Source organism: Cricetulus griseus, chromosome 8 (genome assembly GCF_003668045.3).
Source record: "Cricetulus griseus strain 17A/GY chromosome 8, alternate assembly CriGri-PICRH-1.0, whole genome shotgun sequence".
In the NCBI taxonomy this organism is placed as follows: Eukaryota; Metazoa; Chordata; class Mammalia; order Rodentia; family Cricetidae; genus Cricetulus; species Cricetulus griseus.
The window spans coordinates 73,075,464-73,100,015 of NC_048601.1; positions in this window are offsets into that span (position 1 = coordinate 73,075,464).

Genomic DNA, 24,552 nt, shown 5'->3' on the forward strand with positions numbered 1-24,552 from the left:
TCCTGTAGCTAGAAGCAATGTCTGCATGTCCTTTGCATAAGGTAAGACTTCTACACACTCAGAAATATATAAGTAACAAATACGTGAGAATTCATTATGCTCATGGCTCCAGAGGACTCAGTCTCTGCTTGCTTGGCCCCAGGCACATGGAAAGAAACAACATGGCTGTAGGAGCAGGAGGTGGAAAAGCTTCCTCACCTCACGATGGACAGAAAGAGGCCAGGGCAAGACTGGCCCTGCAAAGATACGCCCACAGTGACCTGCTGTCTACAGGTAGGTCATGCTCCCAAAGTTTCCAACCTCTTTCAAAAACAGCACCATGTGTTGACAACCAAACTTTCAGTACGTGGGTCTGAGGAGGACCGTTGATGTTCAAATCATGTCCTTTGAAGACAAGCAGTCTTCTGATACTGCAGCTGAGGAGTACAAAGCCTGCATTGGCATTCCTGGGGCAGTTTGCCTAGACACAACAGACTACACGGATCCTGTCAGTCTTCATGCAAGCTGCAATTAATACGATGGCATTTTTCTATGAATGATTTCTAATTATAGTCTTTTACTAATCTAATTCAAACAAGTTTCTCCTACAGTAAGTACAAAATAGCTCCATTTTACCCGGCATGGTGACCAAAACATTCTATTTCCCAGATAAGCCAGGGCTAACGTTTGTAGGACTGAACTGACCTGAGCACTTCTCTATGGCCTGAGATGGAGAGAAGGAAGAATTATACTTTCCTTGGGGCACATTGAAAGCAAGAAGGAATTCTTTCTGAAGGACCAATGAGAAATATGTCTTAGGCAAAGATTTAGGGCCCAGTGACAAGGTCTCAAGTGTCAAACAAGAAAAAGAAATTAGATGCTGAAAATAGGAGCCAACATATATGCCTCTGTGAGTGAGAGAGAGAGAGAGAGAGAGAGAGAGAGAGAGAGAGAGTGTGAGTGTGTGCTTGCGTGCGTGCGTGCCTGTGTGGCCTATGTACATTCCTGTGTGAGCCTGTGTGGGGATGTATGTGTACCTCTGTGTGTGCTCCTTCACCATCAATAAGGTTTATTATCTGCTGTTACCTGTTAGCTCTAGATTTTTTTCATGCCCTATAATTACTTAATTGGCAGAGAAAACAAACCTGAATGAGATCCCGAAGTCATAACAGTTGACCTTCTTGCCACCCAGCAAATAACACCTCCTCTCCTCTTCCTTCCTGCAGATTCCTTCAATGTCTACTAGCTAGGAAGGCAAATTGGCTTCCTCACAAGCTCCTGACTTCCTTGTCAGTTGACCTCCTGAAACAGTGTAGTATTTGCTCCTGCTAGAGAATCAAGTGCCCCCGTCCACAACCCCCCACAGAGGAACCATGTGTTGGAGGCTTTGGTGGATTGTGAGGTCACTAATATATTAACAGGTTATTCGATCCCTGGTTCATCCTGAAAGTGCTCTCAGGGTGGCAACTGGATGGAGGAAATAGGTCATGCAGGGGGGACTTTGTAGGGTCAGTCTTATCTCTAGACTTTCCCTGTTCTTTCTCTCCCCTCTGCCCCACCTTATCATGTGACAGATAATGTTTCTTGTCATCTTCATTGGATGAAGAAAACCCAGGGCATTCGTGAGCTACATCGATGTGTGTGTCTGTGAGAACATTTCCAGAAATGATTATCTGGGAAAGAAGACCACCCTGAATGTGAACAGCACAACCCATGAGCCAGGATCTCAAACCGAGTAAACATGGAAGGAGAGAGCCAGTGTGGTAGTTTGAATGTAACTGATCCACATAAGCTCATGGAGTGGCACTATTAGGAGACGTGGCTTTGTTGGCATAGGTGTGGCCTTGTTGGAAGAAGTGCGTCACGGTGGGCGTGGGCTTTGAGGTCTCATATATGCTCAAGCCACGCCCATTGTCCCAGACCACTTTCTGTTGCCTGGAGATCAAGATGTAAAAACTCTCAGCTCCTCCAGCACATCGACCTGCACAGTGCCATGTTGCCCACCATGACAATAATGGACTAAACCTCTGAACTGTAAGCCAGTCCCAATCAAATATTTTCCTTCGTTAGAGTTGCTGTGGTCATGGTGTCTCTTCACAGCAATAGAAACCCTACCTAAGACAGCCAGCTTCTGGTCAGCACTCATCTCTCTTTACTTTCTCATCTATGGAAATGTGAACCCTCGGGTGCTTCATGCTAACCACCGTCAGGGAACCACCTGCCATGACTTCTCAGGCAGGGTAGGCTCTATTCCCTCAAACCATGAGCCAAAATAAACACATCTTCCCTTAATTTGATTGATCACAAAGACAAAACGAAAGAGGAATGCACAATTCCAGGCCCCTGCATCCTTCCACTTGCCAGCAGCCTAAAAGCAATGGGGTCAACTGACCTCGGAGGAAATCTATAAAGTGTAAGCCAAAACACCTTTTTCCTCCTTTCATTTGACTTTCTGTCACCATGACAGAAAGTGAAGACTTCTGTGTTCATTATGCAGGGAGCACAGGCTAAATGCTCCTAAGTGCTAAGTGCTCCTAATAGGGAGCCAATCTGGCTGTTGACATAATTTTAATGATCTACTGACCACAAAGTGGGTCATCTTCACCTCGACAGCTTGTGCCTGACTTCCAAGTCTCCACTCTTGAGCCAATGGAACATAGCCATTTTCATTATAGATTTTTAAGTTTTGCTACTGCTTTTTGTAAAGATTTGTTTTTACTATATGTATGTATCCATTTGTGCATTGCACATGTATGGGAGCACCCACAGTGGCCAGGGTGGCAGATCCCCTGGAGCTGGAATTATAGGTAGTTGTGAGCTACCCAATTTTAGTTATAGGAACCAAACTCAGGTCTTCCGGGGGAGCTAGGAGTGTTCCTAAGCAGTGAGACATCACTCCATCCCTGGTTCACTACTGTTTTAAAGCCATTAAGCTGTTTCTTTTCACAGTTCATCTTTAGTTCACTCTAATAATATTTGTTAGATACCTACTAACATTGGCAGGCACAGTATTAGACACAGTATATACTTTTACTACCCACAGGGGATACATAGCCTCATGGAAGATAAAAGAAAACTTATATGAACAAATATACAAATATATGCTGTGAAGAACATGGTAGGTTACAATAAGGTAGAAAATATGGGAGAGGTGAAAGGCTGGTTAGGCAAGCTGGGTGTTTAGAGAAGGATCTTAGTCCTCTGGTTTAAGATTGGCCCTTGCTGTAACAGATAAATACATAATGTCAGTGACTTAACACAATTACAACCATTTCTCACTCAAATATAGTCCAATTCATTGTTCAGTAGGCAGCTTCTACAGAGTGATACAGGAACCCAGGTTTCTTCTACCTTGTGAGTCACTCATATCCTAGAACCTCAAAGTTCTTTGTGCGTCTTCCAATGGAGAGAAATAGAAAGATCATGTGACAACTATCCATCTCCCCCACCATGGGCGAAGGTAGTCCGGAAATACAGTGTTTTATGGGCATCCTTTTCCTGGAAATAACTACACAGTTGAAGAAGAGCACAAATATTGGTGGGGACTTTGCCATCTCTGTCACTGATTCTCTGAAGGAGAAATCTGAAGAACAAAAGTCAGATCATGTGAGAAGTTATGAGAAAGAATGTACCTAATCAAGAGGAATGGGATGTGGAAAAACTAACCAAGGAACAGGAAGAAACTGAAATGTCTGAAGGACAGGACCAAGAAATGATAGTAGACAAGGAAAAAGAATTTGATACTGTTAAAGAGGTTGGGAGAAAACAGATTTGAAAATTATTTTAAAACACACTGAAAAGTTTAGGTATTTTTGTTTTTATAAAACAGGCTTTAACAACATAATGTGGTTCAACTTGTTTGTAGGTAATACGGATATACATAGTTATAAATATTTAAATATAGAAAAGTCTAATCTTTTGACACTATGATATAACCTTTGTGTAGACCTGTCATCTACAAATGTGTTGGGCTACAGTTACAGCTATTCTAGAGCATGTGTGACTCATGGGCCACAGACTGGGCATGCTTAGAAATCATGAGAAGATTATCAAGAGATAAGAAACAAAATTGAGAGATAAAAAGTGATGCTAATTTATTTTTTAAGCCAAATACTATTTTGTACTTAATACCTGAGATATAGTGGAAACAGAATGAACAGAACCTAGTGACCCTGAGAAGCAATGGATCATTTGTTCACACACACACACACACACACACACACACACACACACACGCACACGCACACGCACACGCACACGCACACGCACACGCACACGCGCACGTATGTGTATAAATATATGCATATATAGATATAGATATCTTGTTCATTGGATTAAGGTGGTGAGACATATATAAAAGAGTTGAGATTCATAGAGCTAGAAAAAGAAACTGTAGATTAATTCAAGCTTTACAAAAATGTTGAAGGAGCAAACAGTAACCTGGTGCTCATGATTAGGGAGAAATCCTACATGACTACGGGTTCCAAGTGTTGATATTAACGATGTAGAATCAAGAAGCAGATATATGGCTCCTTTCACAACTGTAGATAGGATACATATACACAGTCAGCCTTCTTAGACCTTTGCATCAGGCTTAGGCAGTAGAATGACTTCGCTTCATCTAGGCCACTAGAACACTGCTATGGGCAAGAATTTAAGATGCCTTCTGGTGAAGAGAAATATAGCCTTTGGGGGTTTAAGACTTGGGTTTTGAAAAATTAAAATGCTAGGGTTCTATACATCAAAACACCAAATGAGACAAATCTGATTCTCAAAGGACATGAGAAATGGTGAGTCTGATTCTAAGATTTTTTAAGAAAGATTTTGTTGTATGTGTGTACACGTGTATGGTGGCATGCATGAAAGTTTGTGTGCATGTATGTGGAGGCCAGAGGTCAAGATTGACATAGGGTATCTTCTCCAGATGTTCCACATCTTACTTCCTGAAACAGCATCTCTCACTGAACCTGGAACTCACTAGAGTCCACCTGTCTCCATCTCCCAGCACTGGAATTACAGATGTGCTTGGCCACACACAGCTTTTTCTATGGGAGCTGGTATCCAGTCTCAGGTATCATGTTTTCAGAGCAGTCACTTTACCAGCTGAGCTGGTTGCCCGGCCCTGTAATACTATGGAAGATGTTTGTTTCACAGAATTCATTGTGTGAGACTCACAAGTTACCTAGAGGATTGTTTACAGATTAAGCTGCCTCTGGTGTTGTTGGGTTTTTTTGGTTTTTTTGTTTTGTTTTGTTTTGTTTTTTAAGAAAACAGCCCTCTGGTATATTTCAGAAGCCCACAGATAACACATTCTCTACTGTTCCCATACATTTCTGATGTTTTAAATTAGCCAAGGTTCCACATGCTGAGTGCATGCTTAAAGGGCTAAGATACAGGCAATGTGTTAAAAGCCTGCTTACCTGAGGTAAGGTGTGTAGATATGGTGCAATTGGAAGATAACAGGGTTTCACCCAAGGCAGCAGCTGGCTGTCTAATACAGGAACTGTTCCATGCAGAGAATTGGATATAATGACAGGAAAAGAGGCCAATGTGAAATTTTAGTCATACAGAAAGAAAATAATCATAATTTACAAAAATCCAGCTCACCAAGAAATTAGAGTGGCTAAGCTCTCTGTGGATATTCTGGACTATTCTCCTAGACTCGCTCACTTAAGTAGTATTAATGATGTGAGCACTTAAAGGAATTCCCTGGCAATTTTCATTAGAGCTTTTGAAGAGGATCAAAGCCATCCTTGTATGGACACGAGCACCCTCTGATTAAAAAGAATGTTAAATCTGCTTTTTTTTCCCCCAGCTTTTTGGCTTACAAGGACTTCAGTCATTTTGCAAGAACCTTTGTTGAGCTGTTTTGGGAACAGACTGACTTGCCAAGTACAATTAACAACTGTGAAGGGCTGTAAAACACAGACATTCCTCCCTGCAGTTTCCAAACTCCAAGCATAAAGAAAAGATGCTTAACAAAGGAAAACAAAGGCAACATCCTCCTCTTCACTGGAAAAGGCAACCCTGTCCTCTAGACCTTTGCTCTGGAATTAGATGTTGCTATGCTGTAAATGTCTCCTCCTAAAATCACATAGAAAACCCACTGTCTCTGTAGCAGTGATCAGAGATGGGTGACCACATCCTTCAGTCTCTGAATTCCTGAATAGATCAACGTCATTATTGTCATAATGGGCTGATGGCGGGAATGTCCTTCTGTATATGTTCTCTTATTGGTTGATGAATAAAGCACTGTTTGACCAATGAGGCAGGAAGATAGGCAGGTCTAGGAGATGAGGAGAATTCTGGGAAATGTAGGCAGAGTTGGTTGCCATGCCACCCGCTAAAGGAGTAGCAGGTCAAGACCCTTCTCTGGTAAGATAAGACCACGTAGAAATACATCGATTAGTAGTTATGGGTTGATAATTAAGACAGAGCTAGCCAATAAGAAGCCCAAGCCACCAGCTAACAGTATTATAATTAATATAAATCTCTAAGTGTGCACTTGGGGCAAGGCGGCTGTGAAACGACACGTAACAGTGGGCCACTTATCATATAAGTGAGCTAGTGAAATCCTGAATCGAGATAACTTGAATATGATTTTTGTCTATGTGTCTATGGGTAGCCTTCTGCCACACTATGGAATGTTGTGTTAACTTTTACTAGAAAGACATGAAAAAATGCATACTCACCCCCTCCCAGTAAAGTACTGAAACACACCAAAGAAATGCCTTGATGAACCAAGAAGTTTGGGGAGTTACTTACAGGAGTATGGATGAGGTGTTACTTCCAGGAAAATGAGTATCCCTGCCACAGCTCCATCATCCCAATATGGATGAGGTAACTATGCAGATGGAGTTCCCCATTCAGTTAACTTAGCTTCCACTCTCTGGGCACTCTAGCACTTCCCTAGATCATGTGTAGTTGAACAGGATTTCATCCGGCTGTGAAAGAATGGTTGAAAACTTAAATAAGGGTCTAAGGACCTTCTCCAGCCCTTTCTTAAACAGCAATAAGGGCCTATTAAGGGAAAACTCCTACTGAACAGAATAGAACCTCCAGCCTGAGTGGATTTCCAGAAAGACAGATCAATGACCTGGCTAAAGAATCACTTCTTAGGAAGCCAGGGCCACTCCTAAGAGGGTGGGTCTGGTCTTAGCTATATGTCTTAGTTTGGGTGTCTACTGACTATATATATATGGCTGACTTACAGTTCAGAGGTTTAGTCCATTGTCATGGCAGGAAGCAGGGCAGCATGCAGGCAGACATGATGCTGTAGAAAGCGCCAAGAGTTCTACATCTGGATCAGCACACAGCAGGAAGAGAGAATTATACTGGGCCTAGCTTTAGCTTCTAAAACTTCAAAGCCCAACCCCAGTGACATACTTCTTCCAACAAGGCTATACCTCCTAATAATGCCACTCCCTCCCTGTGAGCTTATAGGGGGGCACTTTTATTCAAACCACCATATTCCACGCCCTGGCCCCCATATGTTAGTGACCATATCATAATACAAAACTGCATTCAATCCAACTTCAAATGTCCCCACAGTCTATCACAGTCTCAACAATATTTAAAAGTCCAAAGTTCAAACTCTCCTTTGAGATTCATGCAGTATCTTAACTGTAATCCCCTGTAAAATCGCAATGAAAAGCAAATCACATACTTCCAACACATAATGACACAGACTATACATTACCATTCCAAACGGGAGGGAAGGGAGCATAGTGAAAAAAAAATAGTGGACCAAAGCAAGAGGAAAAAAAAACAGCTGGGCAAACTCCAAACTTTACATCTCCATGTCTGATGTCAAAATGCTCTTCAGTTCTCTGACTCCATTCAGCTTTGCTGACTGCAACACACTTCTTTTTCTTGGGCTGGTTCCACTCCATGTTTGCAGCTTTCCTTAGCAGGTATCCCATGACTCTGGCATCTCCAATGTCTTGGGATCTCCAAGGCAATTCAGGTTTCACTTTCACAGCTTTACACAACAGTGTCTTTAGGCCTCGGTGAAGGGACACCCCTAATGTATTCCAGCCTCAGTACCTTTACGTAGTCTTGGAGAAAGATTCCATAACACCTTTCTTGTATCCTTGACTCTAACACCAGAACCATGTGTCCAAAAGCTGCCAAGTTCTGCTGCTTTCTGGGGCTGGAACATGACCCCCTCATTCAAATACATTTTCACCAGCCTTCTGTTTTCCATGATTCCCTTCACTACCTAAGCTTAGCTGCCCTGGAAATCACTCTGTGGAACAGGCTGGCCTTGAATTCAGAGATCGGCCAGTCTCTGTCTTCTGAGTGCTGGGAGTAAAGATATGCAACACCACACCTGGCCCTAGGTGTTTCTTTAATTCCTTATCACTTTTCTTTAATTCCTTTTTCACAAATTGGAAGCTTAGATGGGTGGAGTCTTGTTCTGGGGTCACCACTCTCCTTATCCCACTTAGCATCAGGCTTTTCTTTAATGTTTACAATTCCTGGTGCTCCTTTTCTCCTCCAGCTGTATAGTTTGTATTTCCCTTGCTCATCTTGCTCCTTTTCACTATAGAACTGCATAGGACTGGCCACTAATAGCCACACAGCACTGCCCATGCTGAGTTGTTTGGAAATGTCTTCTGCCAAAGCTGTTAATTCATCTCTTCAATTTTGCCTAAGACAGATGTTTTCGAACAAGAGCAGAAAACAGCCATGTTCTTTGTCAAAATATCACAAGAATGGACTCTAGCCTACATAATAATATTTTTCTCCTTTGAAACCTCTTGAGCCAGGCCCCTATGGTTCAAATCACCCTCAGCAACACCATTTTCCATGTTCCTACTAGTATGGTCCATTAAGCTGTACTTAAAGCATTCAACTGCTTTTCTAATCCAAAGTCCCAAAGCATACATTTCTCCAAAGAAAAGTATGGTCTGACCTATCATAGCAATACCCTAGTCCCTGGTACCAACTTCTGTCTCACTTAGGGTTTCTATTGCTGTGAAGACACACCATGACCACAGCAACTCTTATAAAAGAAAACATTTAATTGGGGCTGGCTTACAGTTCAAAGGCTTAGTCCATTGTCATCATGGCAGGAAGCATGGCAGCACATGGGCAGACATGGTGCTGGAGAAGGAGTCAAGAGTTCTACATCTGGATCATCATCCAGCAGAAAGAGAAAAGGCACCAGGCCTGGCTTGAGCTTCTGAAACCTCAAAGCCTGCCTCCAGTGACAACAAGGCCACACCTCCTAATACCATTCCCTCTTCATGAGCCTATGGAGCCAACTGCCACCTCATGATGACAAGAAAGGCAAGATAATTATTTCCTTTAAATAGATATTGCCCTCCCCAGAACTGCCTCTACTATGCAGTTCCTACAAGCCCAATCACCATGAGGGTCAGCTGGTTCTGCCTGTTTTTCTGAATCAGAAAAGCCTAACTTTTCCTTTTCCTTTCTTCTATCCCTTTATTTTGGGGTGTGAACAAGAACCTAAATATGACTTTTCTAATGCTTCAGCTTCCGTATTCTTTCTCTAAAGGCTCCTCTGCATCACATGGGTCCTTGCCCTTGTGTCTGCTTCATTCAAGCAGCATGGACTGTTTCACCTTCACTTCTTCATTCTTCTACTCTGGACAGTGGCTGAGATTCACAGCTTGCCTGCTCTGGAGTGTTTTTCTTATGAACTCTAATAAAAGTGTTCCCATGATTCCTTTTGAGTCTGCTCTTACATTCTTTTATTAATGAGACTAAGAACCAGAAAGGGGGGATCCTGATTTCCCCAGATCATTTTTTCTAGGAGTGGTCCCCATGTGCCCAGCTTTGTCGAAGGTTTCTTGTGGGTAATCACAGCTGCTCTGATTATAATGGCAATGGCTGTTTTACTCAGGAAAGCATTCCATAACACAGAGCAACATAGTGGCTAGGTGCCAGTCTCTTTGGACTTTCCTGCCTCTCTCCATAACTGCAAAATACACATTTTTTTCTTTATAAATTACTTGTGGTAGCTGCTATAGCAACAGAGTATAGACAACCAGCACATTCGACATCCTTGCTGCAGTCCTACCAACACACAGCAGGCAGGTGATTCTGTCAGGGTACTAACTCCTCTGAGCTTTTGCATCCACAGACCAAAGGGAGGACACTCAAACAGATCACCTCTAGCTGACTCCGTTCTAAGGTGGAGCCTCCTGGACATAGTGATTAATAGGAAAGCCTCGTGTTTGGTAGACACAGCAGCAGAAAGCAGTGTTTAGGGTGTCCTTTGAAGACCCTGGCAGGCTTGGAGGTTTCCTCTGTGTTTGCCAATGGCAGAGCCAGGAGCCAAGCTTTGAGCTTCAGTTCTGAGCCTCCTCAAGCAGTTTGACACTATTGAATATTCAGAGTTCCAACAACATTAGAGGAACCATGTGCTGGCATCAATGTGAGTATCAATGACTGGGCTTCAGAACCCTCCAGGGTGAGGCCAGAAGAGAGACTTAGGCTGTAAGTTAAAACTTACCTCTTATACAATACAAATTTGATTTGCAAAGGAATTTTTTATTTTTACAAAATTATAATTTCACATGTCAATGCCTTCTCCCTCTCCCGCCATCCCCCCACTCTCAACAACCCCTTTCCCCCTCCCCCATCCACTCCCCATGGAGGGTACAGCCCTCCACAGGGGCTCCCCAAATTCCACAACATCATCCTGGGCCAGGCCTAGGCCCTCCCCCATGTGTGCAATGGAATCTTTAAAGACACCCAATTGTATTGTCTCCCTGAGAGCATTCACACTTTGCCCTAGAGAGGAAAATAAGATTATGGGAATCCTTGGTTTGAGTGATCTTGAAGAATGAAAGATCTCAAAATGATCTTGAAGAATGAAAGACTGATAGTGTTTCTGTTTCCACTGTATGACCTGTGTCATCACAAGATAACACACAGGGATGTGATGCAAGAGGAGAAAATGCAGAATCATTCCAAGGAATCTTTCTCTTCCTTCTCATCATCAAAGAGCATTTATAGCATTACTCACACCCTGGCATGGAGTTTTCCAAATGGCATTCAAAATTTCATTTGCCTTGGCAGTTTCTGATGTAAATTAACTTGATGATCAGTGAGATATTATCAGTGTATAAGATGCCAACTGCAGGGTTGAGGAGATGGCTCAGTTGGTGGTATAACTTGCTGTATAAGAAGCTACCACATCCCAGAAGGTCCACTTCTTCCCATAACAGAACCATCACGTAGGGACCAGGCGTACCAAGCTGGCCCCCAAAGACAGCTGCGGCATCAAATTCGAGTGACAAAAAAGCCTGTGGAAACAATAGAACAGTCCACCTCAGTCACTTCACTGGGGACTCTGTCCCACTGCCTGCTTCAGGCTGAATGCTTCTCCTCTGAGGGTGTCGTGTTTGCATGGGAAGTGTCCTGCTTTGGCTCACATTAACCACTTGGTCCCCAGCTGATGGTGCTGGTTGGGGAGGCTGTAGATGCTTTGAGATGTGGAGTCTCACTGGGAGAAGAGAGTCAAATCCCCAGCTCCTACATAAAAAGCTGACCATGGCTTCCCAGGCCTGTAACTACAGTGCTGGGAGTGTAAGGGTGGATACAGGAGGACCATGAGGCTTCCTAACTGATAGCCCAGCTCCGGGTTCAGTGAGAAACATTGTCTCAAGAGTATAATGCATACAGTGTTAGAATAGGATACTTAATATCTTCCCCTGGTATCTGCACACATGCATGGACACATAAGCCATACATATAGGTCACATGCACACCATACACAAACAGTACACACACAACAATAACAACAACAAAAGATTCATAGTACACAAAATATAATATGAAAACCTGAGACATGCAAAACATTCCTAAACATTTCAGAGCCTTCTGAAAGCACCTTTAAATAGATAGTAGAAAACACACAAAACATAGCACATAGACGATGCTAAACGACATTCTTAATTTATCTGATTCTTTAAAAAAAAAGACTATATTCAATCCTTAGCTTTTTAAATATCGTGATGTATCTATCCCTTTGGGTACAGGAGTCATGGCAACAATCATTTACGAAAAGCATCCCCATTTAGGGTAAATTTTAAATATCTCATTTGTTCAACAAATTGTTATTGAGCACTGATGACTTGCCTGGCACAGTGTGAGAAACTCAGCATAGAGTATTAGAAACCCACACCACCTATACCCTCAGGAACTCTACACCCCAGTAAGGGAGGCTGATAGTGAGTAAACAAACTCATATGATGTCATTACCAACTGTGAACAGCGTGATTTTTTAAATGTTAAGGAGATCTGAAAAAAATAAAGAAGTCTCAGAAGGGAAACTGCCTGAGAAAGTGTCCTTTGAGGAAAAACCTCAGCATTTCCCACCACACAACTTGTGAGAGGAAGAAGATTGCAGTGAGGCAAAAGAGCAAGGTGGGGGCTCTCCTCACTCTCCAACAGAAGGGGTAAACTGAAAGCTCAGATGAACTCTGTCTGATGAAGTGCAGCTAATAATGGCTATGCTAGCTACTTTTCCCCTAACTGAAAAGCAGCAACTTTAGGAAGGATACAGACCATCATGGCTGTGGGAGAGTAAGGCTGCCTCCTCACATATCCATGAACCAGGACACAGTACCTGGAGACGGGTGGAGCTGAGTTATAACCTTCAAGGACCACTTCCTTTATCCAAGCTACCACATCCCAGAGGGTCCACTTCTTCCGATAACAGAACCATCACCTAGGGACCAGGCATACCAAGCTGGTCCCCAAAGACAGCTGCAGCATCAAACTTGAGGGACAAAGAAGCCTGTGGAAACAATAGAACAGTCCACCTCAGTCACTTCACTGGGGACTCTGTCACACTTCAGGCTGAATGCTTCTCCTCTGAGGGTGTCGTGTTTGCATGGGAAGTGCTCTGCTTTGGCTCACATTGACCACTTGGTCTCCAGCTGATGGTGCTGCTTGGGGAGGCTGTAGATGCTTTGAGAGTGGAGTCTCACTGGGAGAAGAGAGTCACTGGGGAGGGAATGGGGCTTGAAGCTTTATACACTGACCCTGCTTCCTATTTACTCACTGATTTGTGAGTGTAGATGCCATGTGACCAGCCAGCCTCCTGCTCCTGCCACCAGCATCCCTGCCTGCAGCTCTGCAGTTGTATCTTCCCCACCATGATGAATTCCTATGGAATGGTAAACCAATATAAGCCCTTTAACCTTTAAGTTGCTTTTGTCAGGGTATATTATCACAGCAATGGCAAAGTAGCTAAGGCAGACAGTATCAGAAGAAAAAAGGAAGGAATGAAGGAAGAGGAAGGAAGGAAGGAAGGAAGGAAGGAAGGAGAAAAAATCTCCCTGCATCAAGTAGTCCATCTTAAAACGCCTGGGAAAATCATTGTTGCCTTTATTCCAACGACTTGGCTCAACCCAAACCTGCAGGCTTTGGAGCATGGCCAGTTACAGGACACATGAGGTTCACTGAGCCAGAAGAATCATACCATAAATCTCGATGCCATTTTGAGGACAGTAAAAAGCAAACAACCCATAACATTATAGAGCAAGAAGATGAACAAATATCACCTTCCTCCTAGATATGAGAATAAAGTGCATTAGGTAAATAAAAGGCTGACCATCAAATATAAAGGACGTTGAGAACTACTGATAGAAAGCCAGGGAGGAAAATTAAATCCACTCTTGACTGGATAAACCAGGTTATGCAGTAATGATAAGGTTTCAGGCATACTAACCTCAAATTTGCACCCGGTCATTTTTAAATTTTAAGAGGAAGGAATTTGAGAGTCAGCATGTGTAGGAAGGTTGCTCTGACCTTCCCGTCTGAAGCTGGGCCTCAGAGCCTCATGTGAGAGGTGCCTCCTATATCCAAGGATGGGACTATCTTCATCTCTAAGATGAAGGACACCAAGAGGAATCTGAGTAAGCAGGTACCGCCTTTCTTCCAGTGAACGTGTGTGTGTGTGTGTGTGTGTGTGTGTGTGTGTGTGTGTGTGTGTGTGTGTGTGTGTGTGCTTCTATGTATGGGCACACATGTATGCATGTATATGTGGAGGCCAGAGGTCAATGCCAGGTGTCCTTAGGGCACAAGGGGCTTAGAATATGTATTCTACCTTCTCCTTGCTTCCCTTAATAAGACAAAGGCTGGCCACCTTCCTTAAACATTTCTTCAACCCTTGGTTATGAATATGTTCACTGTAAAGTAAGACACTTACGGAGCCATACCATTGCTGAGCACAGCCCAAGGGAATCTTAGTCACATTATCACAGAGTTACTTGAACATTCATCTTAATTATTGTCCTAGTCACAACAGCCCAGTGTGGAATTAGTCTAGAAGCCCAGCCTGCAGATGAATGCCAGGTGGTGGTGGGTAAGGACTGGAAAGATGGCTTAGCAGTTAAGAGCTCATACTTCTCTTGCAGAGGATGGGAGATCAACCCCAAGAACCTACCTCAGCTCTCACAGGCAGCTCTCACAACTATGTATCTCTGCAACTCCGGGGGTTCGGACTCACTCTCTGGCCGCTGTGGACACTTGCATACATGCACTCACATGCACGTATTCACCCACAAACACACATGCATACATGTATTCAGAGGTAAAATAAATATTTAAATGTGGGCCTATGCACAATGATGTCTTTCTTATTCAGCCATAGAGAAGAATAAAATTACAGCATTTGCAGAAACATGGACAGAACTGGAGATCATCTAGTTAAACGAAATAAGCTAAATTCAGAAAGCATCAGGTTTTCTCCCACCTAGATTTAAATATAGGTGTGTGTGTGTGTGTGTGTGTGTGTGTGTGTGTGTGTGTGTGTGTGTGTGTGTACTATGAGAGGAGACGAAGTGGTCTAGAGGAGGAACAGAGATTAATTTAAATATGACAAAATATCATGATTTCTCTATATGCAGAATCTAGATTCAACTACATAGTAACCATTTTAGCCTCTTAACAATATTTGAAATTTATGAGCATGTGACATGCAACCAGAAAAGGGATTATTTGTGGGGGGTGAAGGAACCAGTAAGGGAGAAGAAAGATGTGGGAAGGTTGTGGTGGGAAAGATATCTCATGACATAGTTGTGTGACAATGTCATAAGGACATCCACTATTTTGTATACTAACAAAAATCATCAATGTAGAGAAAACTGGTGTTGCCACAGGGCAGAGCAAGGTTTTAGTAAGAGTCAATGAGATGCTCTTCAGGGAGCTGTCACAGACCAGTCTCATAAGCTCATTAAACTCAACCTCTGGATGGGCCCAAAACCCAGATCTGTCTGGGATCCTAGTCAAGTTCCTTAAACTCTTCATGTTTTGTACAGCAGACACAACAGGAGAGCTGGCTGCTCTCATAGCTGTGCCATGCAGATTAGACAAAATGGCACAAAGTATTTTTGGGACAGTTTGCTTGGCTGGCATAAACACATGCCTCTCAGGTCTCCTGTTATATGACGTCAGTCTCAACTGTGACCCCTCTAGACCCACGGCTGGGTTTTGTCCTGGGGTCAGTGTTAGTCTATTTTATGGACACCAGTGCCAGCCTACTCCAATGGAACAAAGGGCTCCTTCAATGGATGTCCTCACCCTTGGGACCACCATCCTGGCTACTGCTCAGCACTGTCCTATAGCCTAAGATTCTTCCTTCTCAGCCTTTCTCCTTCCCATCTCCTCTTCTGCCTGCACCTTCTTCTCCTTCTTTGCATGTTTCTTTCTGACATCTGCTTCCTGGAAGAGCTTAACTGATACAGTCAAGTATGGCTCACAAAGTTAGTTACCCATGGAGTCCTTTACTCAGAAGTATCTTGTGAGACCACATTCTACTCTGGGAAACTCAAGAACCTAGAAGTTGCTCAGTATACCTAGAAGTCAAGGAACTTTTCTATTACTCATTTTTATTTATTTATTTAGTGTGGCTGGGTGTGGAATCCAGAAGACAGCCTACAGTAGTTAGCCCTCTCCTTTTGCCATGTAGGCTCTGGGGATCAAACTCAAGTTGTCAAAGTTGGCACCGAGCCATCTCACCAACCCAGAAGCCACATTTTTAAAACATTTATTACGAAAAAGAAATGAGAGCAGAAAGTCTTCAGGCCAACCCAAAATCAAACTACACACAAACCAGCAAACATATCAACTGTCTATATCTGACGCAGTGAATATAGTCTGTTAAGTGGAGATGTGGAGTAATCTATGAGGCTCTAAGCTCTCTTTATTACATAGGACAGTGACTTCTGCCCAAACATCTATCTGTCACTCTGCCTGGATGCCTTAAAGAGACATCCCCCAAACAATGTCTGCTGGATATTCTAAGTGCTCAATCCCATGTTTTGCTGGCTGGCTGGCTGGCTGGCTATTTAGTCTTTTACTTTTGCTTGCTATATACTTAATAAACACTCTCATTCAAAGACAAAAATAAAAATGATTCTGGATTCATATCATCTGAGAACCAAAATTTCCTTGATGATCCTGAGGATAAATGTGGACTGGGGGAGGAGGGGACCATATGATGCCAGGTCCAGGCATCCAGGCATCCAGGCATCCAGGCATCCAGGCATCCAGGCATCCAGGCATCCAGGCATCCAGGCATCCAGGCATCCAGGCATCCAGGCATCCAGGCATCCAGGCATCCAGGCATCCGCCTGTTCATTGTCCATTTCACTCATTAGTAAGCAAGGCCTGTACTCTTGATCTGAGCCGCCTTGGTTTTCTGGGTCTGAGGGTACAGCAATAAGAGTTGGGCATGGAAATAACCTCAACAGGGTGATAAAGGTTGTGAGAGAAAAGCCAATGCTACAACACCAAGGGAAAAGAGCCTTGTTTTGTCCAACACAAGAAAACTTTCAGGATGACAGTATAGTACAGTGCATTTCAGGTAGCAAGCACCTTGTGGGTAAAAAAAACTTAGGAGTGTGCAGGAAAGAGATGATCATAATAAGAAGAATCAGATATCAAGATGGACTGTATAGACAGACTAGGGGTCAAAGTCTGACTTTGGCATAGAACACTGGGGCTACAGGTCAGTCAAGTGCTTGCCACACATATTTGAGCACCCGATTTTGATTGGCGGTACCCATTACAAAGCCAGGTGCAAGTGCAGTGACACTTGCTTATATTCCCACCACTGGGAAAGTAGAGACAGGAGGATACCTGGAACTAGCTGGCCAGCCAATCTAGTCAGTCAACCTGGAGAATTCCAAGCCTGTGAGAGAAACTGTTTCAAAAACAAAGCGAGGGTGTGATGGGAAATACTATCACAATGCAATATATACATGTATGATAATGTCGTGTTGAAATCCATTATTATGTTTAATTAGTATGTAATAATAATGTATGCTAGTCTAAAAATAAAACCAAGCAGATGGTGACTGAGGAATGACTCCAAAGGCTGCCTTTGGCCTCCAAATGCATGTGGAGTCCGCATTATTCACACCCATGTGAACACACAGACACACTCGTAGAACTGTGTGAGGATCCTGCTTGGTCTGACCCCCGCCTTTACAAACGGAGCACTGGAGGTCTCACAACAGTGGGATGGGCCCACACTAGTAACCGAAAGACTCTGATGGTTGCAAATGAACATGCAATAATTATTGAGCGCATGAGACTGTTCACAGGAGTATATGTGTGATATTGTTTTGTCCCTAGGAGAAAATAACTTGTTGCATTAAAAATTATCAGTATAGAACTGTTTTGAAGCACATACGAGCAATAGAAATACATACTTTCTTTTGTGACTTTAATATAAATAAAAAAATACAACTTCAAAGAGAGCTGAGATTTCAGGGTGGGGAGCTCTGAAATTTTCTCACTAAGTCACAGAGTTAACTTTACTTCTCTGAAAGTTGTGGAATCCTCCAAATCTAAAGAATAGAAAAGAACTTCAGGCTCCTGTGTCACGTGACTGTTCTTCATGCTCTCATTTCGTTTTTGATATTTTTTAAGGACCCATGCATATTTTATGAATTGAGCCTAAATGTCTCATCACCGCATGTCCCAGAGACTCTCTGCTCAGCAACTGATCGTTAGTGAACTCATTTTGTATGCTCGTGGTTGTCAAAGGCTGTTCTGAAGGTGTTACATTGAGTTTTGACATTAATTGATGAACACTTAAGCTCATCGTAACTCCGTTGAGATTCGGAGCAGCAGAAATTAGAAAGATGAATCTCAGGAGATGAATCCATTGAAAAGAAATGTGACTCCAGAGCCATTAACTGCTGAATGCCTGGGACTTCGTGACAGCCTCACAGAACGCAGTAAGGGCTTCGAGCCGCTGTGGGACTTAAGGATCCTGTGGGGGAGACAAAAGGAGTTTTTCTCCCCTCTCCCTCCCCTGGAAAGTGCATGAGCTGTTGGCAGATAACAGTTGGTGGGGAAGGGAGAGAGATTTTGTTCGATGGTGGACTCACTGGTAGGGAGTCGAGGTTCCTGCAAATGATTCCTTACCCACGTTCTGTTATAGAACCCCAGCAAAACTCCCTGGGCCAACAAAACAAGCTGACATCAAAATAGAAGGGAAATGAATTGGGGCATGAAAGGGATCCGCAGAAATGGGAGGAGACAAGAGAGGATAATGAGGGGAGAATTTGACCACTGTCTTTTTTATACACACGCATGAAGAATGCACAGTGAAATGTTGGAGAGACAGCTCAGGGGGTAAGAGCACTTCCTGCTCTTGCAGAGGACCCAAGCTCAGTTCCCAGGCTCTAGCACTCACAACTCCTGTACCTCCAGCTCTAGGGAGATCTGATACCCTTCTCTGGCCTTCACAAACACCTGCATTCACATGCACATGCCCCAGCACAGACATGCATGCATACACATAATTAAAATTAAATAAATTTTTAAAAAGAGAAAGAAAAAACATTCTGATGAAACCCATTAACAAAAGCTAATAAAGGTACACATTTTCATATTATGTGTGTGTTAAACAAAGCTGGCAAAGTCAACAATCCAATGCCACTGTCCTATATACAAGAGAATTAAGTTTACCTTATTCCCTTAACTACTTAAAGATGCACATCTCCAAGACAGGAGAAAACAATTTACGTGGAAACCATGGAGAGTTCTTATTGCTATTACTTCCAAAGGATTTGTAGAAATGGGAACTGTCACTCTTAAGCTAGCAGACAGGAGTCGGGGTCGTAGACTCCCATCAGTTTTGACAAGCAAGTATTAAGTAAAGACACAGAGCTGAGAAAGAAATAGCACCGTTTTCTCTGGCAGCAATGGCACCAAATACTGTCCAGCTTTGCTCAACTATTTGTATTTGAAAGGTGTTTTGCTTGCTCAAGAAAGTTCTGAATTTTATTGAACAGTCTAAAAACAGGGAAAATTGTAAAATAATATCTAAATAGACTGAAAGTCCATTAGTATTCAAAAATCTACATCTGAAAATCTCAACTCAGGTCCAAATTTCTCTGAGGTCACATACAGTTTCAACTGCTCAGAAGGTTTAGAGAAACATGGAGGGTTTTTGAAGACCCTATCTCAGGGAAAGCAATTAGCTAAGCTTTTAGCAAACTAACTTCATTAAAATAATTAACAGCTACACCTCCACCAGGCCTGACACAGCACTGGCCTCTATATACTTTTCTTTCTCATGACTTCAGCAAGAGGGAAAGATATAATTATCTCTAATTTACAAATGAATAAGCTGGGGCTTGAAAACGTCCTTAGAATTTTCAAAGTCATTTAGCTAGTAAATTGTGTACACAGGTTTCCATTCCAGGAAACTTAACACAAGTGCCCAGTGTGCTATCTTCTTTCAGCTTTTTCACCCAGAATGTGGGGTGAGTGCAATTGCCCCCCCACACACACACAAAGGTCCGTGTTGTGGTAGGTATGTGCAATGTCCCCCTTGGTTCACATGTTTGAACACTTGCTCACCAGCTGGTGGCGCTGTTGTAGAACCGCTACAAAGTAAAGCTTCCCTGAAGGAAGTGGGTTGCTGGAGGCTGTGTTGTGAGAAATTGTGCCTGAGACCCACTTTCTTTTCACCCTCTTTTTCCTGTATATATTGTGTATTTTATTTTCCCATTGTTTTCTATGCAGGTTACATTTACCTACCCCGAGACTCACACCCTCTCAGTATGGATATCGCTTTGCAAACTGCTTATAATTCTTAACAATACATCTAGACCATAGTTCCTTTCTAAACTTTTTTGTTGTTGTTGTAGGAGTTGGGCTAGAACCCAGCCTTCATGCAAGCAAAACACACACTTATCACTGAGCTATCCCCAGCCCTGTAACATTTCCACATTTCCAAACAATCTCCTCCAGCACTGTTAGCGTTTCCATTGATATATGCCACTGTCGTTTAATATACAGCCACCTGCGAATATCTAGGTTGTTCATGGCCATGTTCCTCACAGGAAGTTCTCAGTGTCCCCCACACTCCCAGTGAGCTATGTGCATAGCAGGACTGAGGTTTTTCTCCTCGGATACTGACCTTGAACTCATGCTTTAAGTTCATCAAGTGGGAAGCCTTGGCAGCCTGCATGGCTGGCTGCTGAGTCTCTCCACACAAGATGGACAAGAAAAAATTTTTTACATTAATCCCCTGATGTTTGGGGATGTGTGTTACTTCAGCACAACCCAGCCACTGCCTGTTGATTCATAAATGTGCAAAAGCTCCTCTGGGTGTATTTTTTTCTTTAATCTATTCATATCTCCTTGAACATTTTGCTTATAATTGAAATAATTGCTTAATTTGAGATTTGAAGACAAGGAGGGTCTCAGGTAGCCTACTCTGGCCTCAACTTCACTTGGTAGCAGAGACTGGCCTTGCTTGGGTTTCTGATCCTCTTGCTGCCACCTCCCAGCTTTAGGAATTACAGAGGTGAGCCCCCAACAGCTGCTGTGTATTCTTTATAACAGCAAATATTGAAATATTTCAGAAAGTATGTATTCCTTCTCTAAGCAGTTAAATTTCTAAAGTAGAAATAAGATTTAAAACTTAAGTGTTTCTCTTTAGTTCTTTATTAGTTTTGTGTTTTACACTTAATTCCTTTCCAAACAGCATGTTGTCCAACTTTTTTTTCTGGATCATGGTCATCCCATTCCACATATTGATATAAAAATAAAACTTTTTTCCTCACTCTTGGGCTTCTCAAGTATCCCAAGCTGGCTTCAAACTGCTGATTCTCCTGCATCTACTTCACAAATGCTGGAATTACAGATTTGTGCCACTATATGTGGCCAAAACAAATCAAAAAGTAAATCTTGGAATATGTGAATGGATATAGGAGATGAAATATAAAGATATTATGATTGCATTCAATGATAACAAGTGCTGGAAATTTAATCCTGTGTCATCAGTCAGCACTTTTTCTGTATAGAAATACGAGTTTAAGTGAATGAATACTCTGTGTAATATATTTAAGCTCATTTTACTTTACAAAACTTTATGGGTATTTGTCTTAAAGATTGTTCTGCATTTTGTCACATGATTACACCAAATGTGAATATTTCTTTCCTTCACTAGTTTAAGGACTTTGAGTTGGTTCCAACATTTGGCTACCGCAAGTAATGGTGTAGTGTGGCTCATCTTACTCAAACATCTATGAACACATTTACAAGTATTTCCAAATACCAATTTCAAATGCTGCACATGTTACCTTTTCACAAATGCTGAATCAACTTACATGTTCCAGAACCCATTTTAAGACATTCTTTCCAATGTAGACATTCTATTTTTATTACTATTTTATTTTATGAGTGTGGGTGTTTTGCCTGCATGCATGAGTGTGTACCACCAGCGTGCCTGATATTCACAAAGTCCAGAAGACAGCCTGAAATGATCCCTGGAATTGGAATTACAGGCAGTTGTAAGCCACCATTTGGGTGCTGGGAATCAAACCCGGGTCCTTAACAAGAATCATCAGTGCTCTTAACCACTGAGCCATTCCTCCAGACCCTCAAAATTCTACTTTTAATCTTAAAGATACTGTGGCCCAGTTATATATGAAAAATTTCCCTCTAAATATTTTATTACAGAAGTTGATCAATTTTCCATAGCATGCTTATTGAGAAACTTGTCTTACAAAGACCAGTTTGCGTCTTCTATCATTTTCAATCCAAATGTTTCTTCATTGTGAATGTGCTGGTCTTGATGAAACCATACCCATCAGGTGCCTCATAGACACTTCAGGTCAGTTCCTCATTTCATCCTCTCTCTGTCTCTCTGTCTCTCTGTCTCTCTGTCTCTCTGTCTGTCTCTGTCTGTCTCTCTCTCTGTGTGTCTCTCTGTCTCTCTCTCTGTGTCTCTCTCTCTGTGTCTCTCTCTCTCTCTCTCTCTCTCTCTCTCTCTCTCTCTCTCTCTCTCTCTCTCTCTCTCTCTCTCTGGAATGAGCAGAAGTTCATTCTTGCCTTTCCTGAAACAGTGCTGCACAATTTAAGCACAAAGCAGCTCAAGACTCGGGCAAATAGTTTTGACCAAGGTTAAAACCAGAATCTTACAAAAATCTGAATCTTGCAAAACGAGGAGAATGGAAACAGATGGCCACAGATACAGCACATAACTTCGAGGGGTCAGCATCTCCCAAGGTGTGTCGCCAATCCCATTGTCATCCCTGGAGTCTAAGGGAGGAAGAACATAGCTGCCGGGGCTGTGACTGTGAAAGGAAAAGCATGGGGACCTGCTTGGGCCAGCAGAGCACACTGGGGCTTCTCTTAGGGAAACAAAGTAGCCACTTTGCCCCTTATAATTGCAACTATACTTTTAAGGGCTGGCACAAGAAAAGGGGGAAGAGATTCCCCTGACCCTAAGGGGCTTTCTGAGCCAGGCCAGGGTACCTGGGGCCTTAAACGATGTGGGACACAGGCCACTGGTCTTATATTCAATGTTCCTAAAGTCAAGAAGACCTGTATTAGTACAGATGTGACTCTAGTTCCCAATTACCCAAACCAAGGAATTAGCATAAATATTGTGCAAGAGTCTTAGGACTTTCACCAAGAGGTGAAGCTAAAAACTCAGGGACAGATACCACCACAAGCTGGGCAAACCACCTCACCACAAACAGTTCTGATTCATCCTTTCTCTTTTAGTTTCATGTTTTTAAAACACACAGAATATTTAAGTAGCCACGTCTGTCACTCTTTTTGTAACTAATTTATTTTATTGCTATAGTACTATGCAGAAAGACATTCTCCTTTCCAACCAAAATCACTCTTTCCCTCATTTCCCCTTGCCCGAAGGAGAACAGAATGATAACTTCCACTCCTCTGGCTTCTCCTGTCTGAAAAGCAATCTGAAGAATCCAGAACTAAAATAATAGCTGAGTGGGTGGCTCATGTTACAGTCATGAAATTTAGAATCATGGTCGCCATGGAGAAGACCCATCTTTTTCTTGCTTTTACTGAAAATCATGAAGCTGACTCTGTGTACTCCTACACTGATAAGAGAGGTTTTTGATTTGTTTTTTTGTGCTATCTCCAGACTTATGGTATGCAGGCTTCTGCCACAACCCCTGAAGAAGGTTTGCAGAAGCATCACGTCACTGGAGAACTGAGGGTTCACTATAGGGCAGGGAGGATGAGTATGAAGCTAGTTGTGTCTCACAGGTTATATTGGTCTTTCGGTGAGCATCAGGTCATCCGAGGCCCAAGTTCTTATTGATTCTTGGTCCTTGGCAGACAATGAAAAGAGCACAGCTTCATCACTCACTGGGTCCTGGTGTTGGCAATGTCTGATTGATTGTTCTTTTCAAAGCCCTCCATGCCTCCAGAATGTATGGTCTCCTGGCTTTGTAGCCTTCCTTGTAAAGGTTAATATTGATTGACAGACCCTAGAATCACAAGTCTGGGCAAGTCTGTGAGAGAGGTTCTAAATCAGATTGTGTAAATTAAGAATTCTGACCTATACTAATGGTGGACCATGATTGTGGGCTGGATTACTGACTCAATAAAAAAAAAAGAGAGAAAAGAAGCTGAAAACCAGCATTCATCTCTCTCTGCTTCCTGCTTTGGGATACAATATAGCCAACTGCCTTCCATTTATGCTATCATGACCTCACTGCCATGATGTACTGTACCCTTGAACTATGAGATTCAACAAACCCTCCCTCTCTAAGTTGCTTTTGTCATGAGTTTTGTCATGGCAATGAATGTATTCCCTTTGTCTCCTTTCCCTGACTGCAGCATCTTTTTCCCAGTGTGGGTGTAGGAAAAGCAAAGGTTTAAATACTTCTTGACATACAGTAAATGATCCATATACCACACAATCCACAGACATCCAACAGAGGCAGAGAGCTGGCTGTACTTTTCAAAGGATTACTTCAATGACTGTAAAAAAAAAAATCCACAAAGCAGTTGGCTCTAAACTTTTGATGAACCTGCTTCTATTAATAAAATGTTTGAGTACTTAGTGCTATTATTTCTTTAAAACTGCTAAATTAAATGTTTCTCTACACATTAATTTTTCCTTGTTTGATTTTATGACTAGAGTATGTTCATTTGACTACTGGCATGTTAGGAGCAGGGAGAAGAGGGTGTGGAAAGAGAAGGGAAGAAAGAATATAAGGTCAGAAGGCAGGAAGATTGCAATAGTGAGTCAACAGTTGGATCCTGAGGAGTGGGAACACAAGGAGGCGGGAGTAA